The sequence below is a fragment of the Manis javanica genome, chromosome 1 (genome assembly GCF_040802235.1).
Source record: "Manis javanica isolate MJ-LG chromosome 1, MJ_LKY, whole genome shotgun sequence".
NCBI lineage: Eukaryota > Metazoa > Chordata > Mammalia > Pholidota > Manidae > Manis > Manis javanica.
In genome coordinates this window covers 24,509,838-24,520,916 of record NC_133156.1, presented here as the reverse complement: position 1 = coordinate 24,520,916, position 11,079 = coordinate 24,509,838, and the positions used below count along the sequence as shown (strand labels likewise).

The window sequence follows — 11,079 nt, the reverse complement described above, 5'->3', positions numbered from 1 at the left end:
ATCCCTGGAAGGATTTATAAGCAGAATGGATAAGATGCAAGAGGCCATTGAAGGAATAGAAGCCAGAGAACAGGAACGTATAGAAGCTGACATAGAGACAGATAAAAGGATCTTCAGGAATGAAATAACACTAAGAGAACTATGTGACCAAGCCAAAAGGAATAATATTCGTATTATAGGGATACCAGAAGAAGAAGAAAGAGGAAAAGGGATAGAAAGTCTCTTTGAAGAAATAATTGCTGAAAACTTCCCCAACCTGGGGGAGGAAATGATCGAACAAACCATGGAATTACACAGAACCCCCAACAGAAAGGATCCAGGGAGGACAACACCAAGACACATAGTAATTAAAATGCAAGGATCAAGGACAAGGAAAGAGTTTTAAAGGCAGCTAGAGAGAAAAAGGACACCTATAAAGGAAAACCCATCAGGCTAACATCAGACTTCTCGACAGAAACCCTACAGGCCAGAAGAGAATGGCATGATATATTTAATTCAATGAAACAGAAGGGCCTTGAAACAAGGATACTGTATCCAGCACGACTATCATTTAATTACGATGGCGGGATTAAACAATTCCCAGACAAGCAAAAGCTGAGGGAATTTGCTTCCCACAAACCACCTCTACAGGGCATCTTACAGGGACTGCTCTAGATGGGAGCACTCCTAAAAAGAGCACAGAAAAAAACACAGAACATATGAAGAATTCAGGAGGAATAAGAAGGGAGAGAAGAAAAGAATCTCCAGACAGTGTATATAACAGTTCAATAAGTGAGCTAAGTTAGGCAGTAAGATACTAAAGAAGCTAAACTTGAAACTTTGGTAACCACGAATCTAAAGCCTCCAATGCAATAAGTACATATCTCTCAATAGTCATCTTAAATGTAAATGGACTTAATGCACCAATCAAAAGACACAGAGTAATAGAATGGATAAAAAAGCAAGAGCCATCTATATGCTGCTTACAAGAAACTCACCTTACACCCAAAGACAAGCATAGAGTAAAAGTCCAGGGATGGAAAAACATATTTCAGGCAAACAACAGTGAGAAGAAAGCAGGGGTTGCAGTACTAATATCAGATAAAATAGACTTCAAAACAAAGAAAGTAACAAGAGATAAAGAAGGATACTACATAATGATAAAGAGCTCAGTCCAACAATAGGATATAACCATTGTAAATATATATGCACCCAATACAGGAGCACCAGCATATGTGAAACAATTACTAACAGAACTAAAGAGGGAAATAGACTGCAATGCATTCATTTTAGGAGACTTCAACACACCACTCACCCCAAAGGATAGATCCACCAGGCAGAAAATAAGAAAGGACACACAGGCACTGAACAACACACTAGAACAGATGGACCTAATAGAAATCTATAGAGCTCTACATCCAAGAGCAACAGGATATACATTCTTCTCAAGTACACATGGAACATTCTACAGAATAGACCACATACTAGCTCACAAAAAGAGCCTAGGTAAACTCCAAAATATTGAAATTCTACCAACCAATTTTTCAGACCACAAAGGTATAAAAGTAGAAACAAATTCTACAAAGAAAACAAAAAGGCTCACAAACACATGGAGGCTTAACAACATGCTACTAAATAATCAATGGATCAATGAACAAATCAAAATAGAGATCAAGGACTATATAGAAACAAATGACAACAACAGCACTAAGCCCCAACTTCTGTGGGACACAGCGAAAGCAATCTTAAGAGGAAAGTATACAGCAATCCAGGCACACTTGAAGAAGGAAGAACAATCCCAAATGAATGGTCTAACATCACAATTATCAAAACTGGATATAGAAGAACAAATGAGGCCTAAAGTCAGCAGAAGGAGGGACATAATAAAGATCAGAGAAGAAATAAATACAATTGAGAAGAATAAAACAATAGCAAAAATCAACGAAAGCAAGAGCTGGTTCTTTGAGAATATAAACAAAATAGATAAGCCTCTAGCCCAACTTATTAAGAGAAAAAGAGAATCAACACAAATCAACATAATCAGAAATGAGAATGGAAAAATCACGACAGACTCCACAGAAATACAAAGAATTATTAAAGACTACTATGAAAACCTATATGCCAACAAGCTGGAAAACCTAGAAGAAATGGACAACTTCCTAGAAAAATACAACCTCCCAAGACTGACCAAGGAAGAAAACAAAAGTTAAACAAACCAATTACGAGCAAAGAAATTGAAACGGTAATCAAAAAACTACCCAAGAACAAAACCCCGGGGCCGGAAGGATTTACCTCGGAATTTTATCAGACACACAGAGAAGACATAATACCCATTCTCCTTAAAGTGTTCCAAAAAATAGAAGAAGAGGGAATACTCCCAAACTCATTCTATGAAGCCAACATCAGCCTAATACCAAAACCAGGCAAAGACCCCAACAAAAAAGAAAATTACAGACCAATATCCCTGATGAATGTAGATGCAAAAATACTCAATAAAATATCAGCAAACAGAATTCAACAGTATATCAAAAGGATCATACACCATGACCAAGTGGGATTCATCCCAGGGATGCAAGCATGGTACAACATTCGAAAATCCATCAACATCATCCACCACATCAACAAAAAGAAAGACAAAAACCACATGATCATCTCCATAGATGCTGAAAAAGCATTTGACAAAATTCAACATCAATTCATGATAAAAACTCTCAGCAAAATGGGAATAGAGGGCAAGTACCTCAACATAATAAAGGCTATATATGATAAACCCACATCCAGCATTATACTGAACAGCGAGAAGCTGAAAGCATTTCCTCTGAGATCGGGAACCAGACAGGGATGCCCACTCTCCCCACTGTTATTTAACATAGTACTGGAGGTCCTAGCCACGGCAATCAGACAAAACAAAGAAATACAAGGAATCCAGATTGGTAAATAACAAGTTAAACTGTCACTATTTGCAGATGATATGATACTGTACATAAAAAACCCTAAAGACTCCACTCCAAAACTACTAGAACTGATATCGGAATACAGCAAAGTTGCAGGATACAAAATTAGCACACAGAAATCTGTAGCTTTCCTATACACTAACAATGAACCAATAGAAAGAGAAATCAGGAAAACAATTCCATTCACCATTGCATCAAAAAGAATAAAATACCTAGGAATAAACCTAACCAAAGAAGTGAAAGACTTATACTCTGAAAACAACAAGTCACTCTTAAGAGAAAATAAAGGGGACTCCAATAAATGGAAACTCATCCCATGCACATGGCTAGGAAGAATTAATATCGTCAAAATGGCCATCCTGCCCAAAACAATATACAGATGTGATGCAATCCCTCTCAAATTACCAGCAACATTCTTCAATGAATGGGAAGAAATAATTCAAAAATTCATATGGAAACACCAAAGACCCCGAATAGCCAATGCAATCCTGAAAAAGAAGAATAAAGTAGGGGGGATCTCACTCCCCAACTTCAAGCTCTACTACAAAGCCATAGTAATCAAGACAGTTTGGTACTGGCACAAGAACAGAGCCACAGACCAGTGGAACAGATTAGAGACTCCAGAAATTAACCCAAACATATATGGTCAATTAATATTTGATAAAGGAGCCATGGACATACAATGGCAAAATGACAGTCTCTTCAACAGATGGTGCTGGCAAAACTGGACAGCTACATGTAGGAGAATGAAACTGCACCATTGTCTAACCCCATATACAAAGGTAAACTCAAAATGGATCAAAGACCTGAATGTAAGTCATGAAACCATTAAACTCTTGGAAAAAAATAAAGGCAAAAACCTCTTAAACATTAACATGAGTGACCTCTTCTTGAACATATCTCCCGGGCAAGGAAAATAACAGCAAAAATGAGCAAGTGGGACTACATTTAGCTGAAAAGCTTCTGTACAGCAAAAGACACCATCAATAGAACAAAAATGAACCCTACAGTATGGGAGAATATATTTGAAAATGACAGATTCGATAAAGGCTTGACGTCCAGAATATATAAAGAGCTCACACGCCTCAACAAACAAAAAACAAATAACCCAATTAAAAAATGGTCCGAGGAACTGAACAGACAGTTCTCTAAAAAAGAAATACAGATGGCCAAGAGACACATGAAAAGATGCTCCACATCGCTAATTATCAGAGAAATGCAAATTAAAACTACAGTGAGGTATCACCTCACACCAGTAAGGATAGCTGCCATCCAAAAGACAAACAACAACAAATGTTGGCGAGGCTGTGGAGAAAGGGGAACCCTCCTACACTGCTGGTGGGAATGTAAATTAGTTCAACCATTGTGGAAAGCAGTATGGAGGTTCATCAAAATGCTCAAAACAGACCTACCATTTGACCCAGGAATTCTCCTCCTAGGAATTGACCCTAAGAATGCAGCAATCAAGTTTGAGAAAGACAGATGCACCCCTATGTTTATTGCAGCACTATTTACAATAGCCAAGATTTGGAAGAAACCTAAATGTCCATTGGTAGATGAATGGATAAAGAAGATGTGGTACATATACACAATGGAATACTACTCAGCCATAAGAAGTGGAAAAATCCAAGCATTTGCAGCAACATGGATGGAGCTGGAGAGTATTATGCTCAGTGAAATAAGCCAAGTGGAGAAAGAGAAATACCAAATGATTTCACTCATCTGAGGAGTATAAGAACAAAGGAAAAACTGAAGGGACAAAACAGCAGCGGAATTATAGAACCTAAAAATGGACTAACAGGTACCAAAGGGAAAGGAACTGGGGAGGATGGGTGGGCAGGGAGGGATAAGGGGGGGAAGAAGAAGGGAGGTATTAAGATTAGCATGCATGGGGGGGAGGGAGAAAGGGGAGGGTGGGCTGCACAACACAGAGAGGACAAGTAGGGACTCTACAACATTTTGCTAAGCTGATGGACAGTAACCATAATGTGGTTGTTAGGGGGGACCTGATATAGGGGAGAGTATAGTAAACATAGTATTCTTCATGTAAGTGTAGATTAAAAATTTAAAAAAAAAGAAAAAGAAAGAAAGAAAGAAAGAAAAGGGGGATTACTCCTTGATAGGATAAAACTATTGGTAAATCAAAGATCAACGCATGCTTTAAATATCCTTAATGTTGATCACTTAAAGGTTGTCAGATGATTAGCTATGGAGGTACTCTTTTCTGATAATATTCCTTTCTCTTAAAAAAAAAAAAAGAGAAGCAGTTACTGTGTGCTGACCTCCAATGAGTTCTGCACATTGGTATGGAGGGCATGTCAAAGTGTGGGCAAAGGGTCTGTTTGTTTCTATGCAGAAGATCAAGGCCTAGCTTGGATATCCAGAAAATGAACTAAGATATGATATGAGGAGGAGCTTCTGGCATCAGCACTCTCTGAAGGACTTGTGCCAGGGGATGATCATCAAAAAGCCCCCACAGGGATCTGGACAATGCTGTGGTTGTGACTGCATCCACCCCACCGTCTCCTGGACTTGCCATAGGAATGAGGAGGGAGATGTCTAGGCTGGCATGTGCATACAGTGAGACAACGAATTTGACCGGATCTGTACTGTTGGAACTCAACCAGGAGTTGGGAGGGGTGCAAGTTGTAGCACTCCAAAATCTTATGACTATAGACTATCTACGGTTAATAGAACATGTGGGATGTGAACAGATCCCAGAAATGGGCTGCTTTAATTTGTCTGATTTCTCTCAGACTGTTCAAGTACAGTTGGACAATATCCATCATATCATAGACAAATTTTCACAAAGGCCTAGGGTGCCTAACTGGTTTTCTTGGCTTCACTGGAGATGGATGGTAATTATAGATTTGCTTTGTTTATGTCACCGTATTCCTATTATGTTAATATGTGTGTGCAAATTAGTTAGTAGTTTAAAACCTATACATGCTTAAGGTACTCTACAAGAAGATATGTCAAAGAAATAATCAATCCTCCCATGTTTTCTTCCATATGCTACCTCTATAGCTTTTCTTCTTCCTTCCTAATTACCACCCTTAAATAGAATTCGTGCCTCATATAGAATTTACCAAGTATAATAATTCCTCCAGGTGGTAAAGATACCTCGAGACAAGTGCTGGGCATAGAAGCCACAGGGCATAAATCTGCAAAGAAGTAAAAAGCTAACCTTTTCAAACAATATGGCTTCTCTCTCACTTACCAACTTTACATTTCCCTGTATGGCCCCGGAAGATGACTGGTTAGCCAGAGGCAGGTAAGATTCGTCAAGGGAGGAACAACCTTAGACAAGCACAGTCGCAGGGGGGCCACCAGGTGAGAATTTGTGGATCAACAGAGGTGAGGCTCAGAACCTCACCCCACCCCCTGCTTTGAGAGAAATCTTCTGCATCCGTGGATGTTTTGCTGCCCTTGTCTAGCTTGGATTAATACTTAGTCCATAGGCACACACCTGATCATCTGATCATCTACATTTGCCCTCTTACAGCACTAAACTATGTTTTCTACCTTTATCTTGCATCTACCTACCACTTCAGCATTTTATTAAAAATAAAAATAATAATAAAAATAAAGGGAGAAATGTGGGATCAACATATAAATCAGGTACAAATATCAAACGAATATTCATATTTGACCTGAGTGTTTGTTTATAGGTCATAATGCGTGATCAAAACCGAAAGTTTCTGTAATGAATGCCCTTGTATTGTTCACCATGTAAGAATTTATTCACTATGTTAGAATTCGTTCACCATTGAAGAACTTGTTCATTATGCTTTAGAAGATTGGAGACTGACGAGAATTAGGCTTGAGATGGATTAATGATTGTACATTGAGCATTGACCTTCCTATACTGAATTTTATTGTTGTTAACAACCATTTGATCAATAAATATGAGAGATGCCCTCTCAAAAAAAAAGTTTCAATCAAAATTTCTACACTTTTTTTCATGTTAATTCAAACCTTCCTTCTTTAAATTTCTTTCTTTGCCAACATTCTCTCAAGGTTTCTTTCAAAATAATAACAGAATTAAAAATGAGTCACTGAGTTCATATGTATGTATGACTGTGCTTCTTTGAAAGACAAATGTGCACAAATGCACACACATATACATATGCATACCTGTTACTCGAACATTCTCTTGAGGGGGGAATTCATCAAAGTATTTCCACACATTTCATTTATACTTCGCAACATCCATGTGGGGATAAGTTTATTACCTATATTACCTTTAGATATATCGAAACAGGGTTTCAGAGTGATTGAATTTCTTATAATCCACAACAACGTAGCTAAGACTTATTATGCCCTTACTCAAATTACATAAAAATGAAAAATGCAGTATGTACACTCAGTTTTTTGTGTGGCTCCTTTAATTCATCAAATTGTACATTTAAAAATGTACTGTTTATTCTGTCATTACACTTTCACAAATTAGTTAAAAGGAGAAAACTCTGAACCTATGTGGCTCAAAGGTCTAGATCACAGGCAGCTGAGACATGAATGAGTCTGGGGGATTCTCTTCTAACTGAAAAGAAAGAAATGTTTCAAACATTTCAACAGGACATAGAAGCAGTGGAGTAAGACAAGTCATATTTAAGAAACTCATTTATTTTCTCTAAAATGGATTAACTGACATATATAAGTGGACCATATATTGGTTCTTAACAATATACAACAATAACTGACATATATCAGCTCAGACAGAAATACACCTCATCATAGGATGACTTTAGAAACCCAATGTAGAAACAGACATTTGACTGCAGGCACTTGAGGAGCCCTGTAGAGGTCAGAACAGCTTCCTTTCATATGGTCCATTTCTATAATGAAGGTATTCTGTAAAACAGTTTGATAAGATGACTTGTAATGCAGCAATACCTGACTGACTCAGTAATCTTAGCAAACAGAACTGAAGGAAAGCTTAATAATCTGCTCTCCTTATTTTGGATTTTACCCCCTGATATTTGAACATTCTTAAATACTTTGTACTTCAAGTTTATTTCAGGTAACTATTAAAAATGATTATCTGGATGGTCTTTGCAGGTACCTAGGAAAGGTGGAAGGACAAGTATGTTGTGTAGAAAAATGGTGACCTGAGTCACATGGCTAGACATGTGAACCAAGGCTTTTACATGAGTCATTATTTAACTGTAAATATTAAGGGGATTCCTGAGAAAAATGGAGATTAAAATTCATGATGCTGATATTGTTCATTCAATCACTGTCCCTTTAGTGGTTAAGACAAATTTAGAATGGGTGTGGATTTCACTTAGAAGAAGGAATCATATTTATAGGCATCATCAGAAGTTTTAAGACATAAACAAGAAGATGTCAATGAAAAAGCACACACATGCAAGTGATCCTTCACCCAGGGAGTATATCCTTTTACCACAGACACCACCATTCCATACATGAATGAGTAGATATACAGCTTGGAAAAGAAATATTTTGTGTAGCAATTAAAAGTATATCTTTAAATTTTACTTCAGCATATTTTAAATGTTCTCTTACTTTAAAGCCATAAAATCAACCTTTTCATTGAATTTGTGTATCCATGTAGACTCCAGTAGGCAACAAATATGATAATTTTTGGCAGTGACTATGATAGGTGCTGTGAACAGGCTGAAAAAGAACAGTTTCTACTGAAGAAAATAACCACAATGACCACGGATAAAGCATGTTAGTGTGCTAAAAGTCTAGATTTTCAGGAAAAGGAGTTACAATAGTGATATGGAAAAGAATGTCATGAATATAAGTGAAAACAGTGGTTTCAGATTTTCCTCTATGATAAAATTATATAAACTGCCTTGTTTATCATGTAATTTTTTTCCCATTGTGGCAACACAATGCATGAAAATCCTTTTAGAAAAACAAAAGAAACATTACTTGGTATGATATAAGTCATTTGAGAAAATATTTATTTAAAATATCTTTATTGTCTCATTAGATAAATGGAAATTACCAAATAATTCAGGTCTATAATTGGAAATAAATTTAGGAAAGTAAGAAAACAACAAAGGAAAAATCTGTTGGATAACAGAGAGAGCAGAAAGCTACTATCAGTTATGTAAATTGGATAGAGTAATGAGGGCAAAGAAATGGAAATTCCAGAAAATAAACAGAAAGAACAATGCTATATCCATTTGTCTGGTCAAATAATCACAATTTCAAACTCTGAGTCTGCCTCTGCAATCATGGGCCCTTGTTCAGTCCAGAGGGCTATTGGTCCTTAGTTTCATTCACATAGAATCTTTTCAGAGCACCCTTTATATATTTGTTCCTCAGACTGTAGATGAAGGGGTTCAGCATGGGTGTGACCACGGTGTACATCACTGAGGCTGCTGCACCTGAGCGCAAGCTGGGGGTAACAGCAGAGCTGAGGTACACCCCTCAGCCCATACAATAAAATAAGGAGACAGCAGAGAGGTGAGGTGCACAGGTAGGAAATGCTTTACACTTGCCCTGAGCTGGTGAGATTCCATGTATGGGCAAAACTATCTTAGAATATGAGTAAAGGATCCCAGTGAGGGGACCACCAGCCAGCAGTGTAGCTGCAAAATACATTATCAGGTTATTAAAGAAAGTGTCAGAACAGGCAAGTTGGACCATTTGATTAAGTTCACAGAAAAAGTGGGGGGATTTCATGTTGGAACAGATGGACAGACCCAACACCATTAAGCTGTGTAACAAGGAATTCAGGACACTCATAATCCAGGACACCACGACCAGCAGTCTACAGAGCTGGGGATTCATGATGGCTGTGCAGTGCAGGGGGTAGCAGATGGCCACATACCTGTCATAGGCCATCACAGTGAGGAGGAAATCATCCATCCCTACAAAGAGTAGGATGAAGTACATCTGGCTGATGCACCTTTATAGGTTTTGACTTGGCTCTGTGTCTGGATGCTCAGTAGCATCTTTGGGTTTATGGTGGTGGAGGTGAAGCATATGTCCACAAAGGACAGCGTGGAGAGGAAGAAGTACATGGGTGTGTGCAGGGGTGAATCTGAGCTGACAGCCAGGATGAGGAGCAGGTTCCCAAACCAGTGATCAGGTACATGGAGAGGAAAAGCCCAAATAGAAGAAATCCTGAAATTCTTGTATCATTCCCAGGATCCATGTGTTGAAGGTGACTACCAGAAAGTAGAGAAAAGAAATGACTAATTTTCCCATAAGGGAATATTGGTAACCTAGAATAAGTGCTATCTTTTATTTTATATCAAAGAAATTCATTTCTATATTTGATGCATGTATGGCCTGCTTTGGGCCTCCCTAGCTCCTCTGTTATAGGAATTCCTTTTTCACTGTTCACCTGTTCTTCAAACATAATGTGAGCTACTGTTTTATTGAGAGCATCTTTCATTTATGTGAGGAACAGATAATGAATACAGACCACATTTCAGGAAATGTCCAGAGTAGAGAATGCTGAAAAACAAACTTCCCTGGATCTAGTGCTGGAGGAGGAGTGATCAGGTACAAATAATAGTGCCCCTCTCAGAGGGTGCAGGGGCTATGAAGAAAGGAAAGCATGTATAAAGAATAGTGAAAAGGTGTTTTATTTTTGTATTGGGGGTTTGGGAAAAACCTGCAACAAGGTAACAGGTTAACAGATACCTCAAAGAAGAATGAGCAGGAGACACACATTATCTGGTGATTGTGTTCCTGGCAGAGGGAATGGACAGGGTGCAAGTGCCCTGGGGAAGGTAGTGGTTTTAGGAAATCAGGGCTCAGCATGGGCCAGCATGCCGAGGGGGATGGCAAGGCAGAGGGCTGTGAGAGATGTTGTCAGAGGATGGTGAGGGCAAGGCGGCCTCCTGCCTACTGAGTCTTCAAGGCCGGGGGAATCCTCTGTCACACAAAGTAAATCTGTTGCAAAGTCATCACAGCTTTCAAAAAGATTGCCTTCCTCATACCTTATACTGACTGAGTTCTGGCCCCTGAGTTATGGAAGTCACCTTGAATTTATAATCCCTGGCACCCCTGTTCTGAGGACTGTCCTCCATTACAAGGAACAACCACACATACACACACACACCCCACACTGGACCCCACTATGCACCCAGGTGTCCTACTGTGTTATTTCCACGTCCTCACTCTTGCCCACACCACTTAGTCTATAAGTGCTTAT

The 11,079-nt window shown here is 38.6% G+C and overlaps 1 pseudogene; it reads right to left on the bottom strand.

Annotated features, from left to right (window-relative positions):
* Nucleotides 1–9,170: 9,170 nt before the first annotated feature.
* LOC108408803 (olfactory receptor 7A10-like) lies at nucleotides 9,171–10,071 on the bottom strand (annotated as a pseudogene).
* Nucleotides 10,072–11,079: the final 1,008 nt, after the last annotated feature.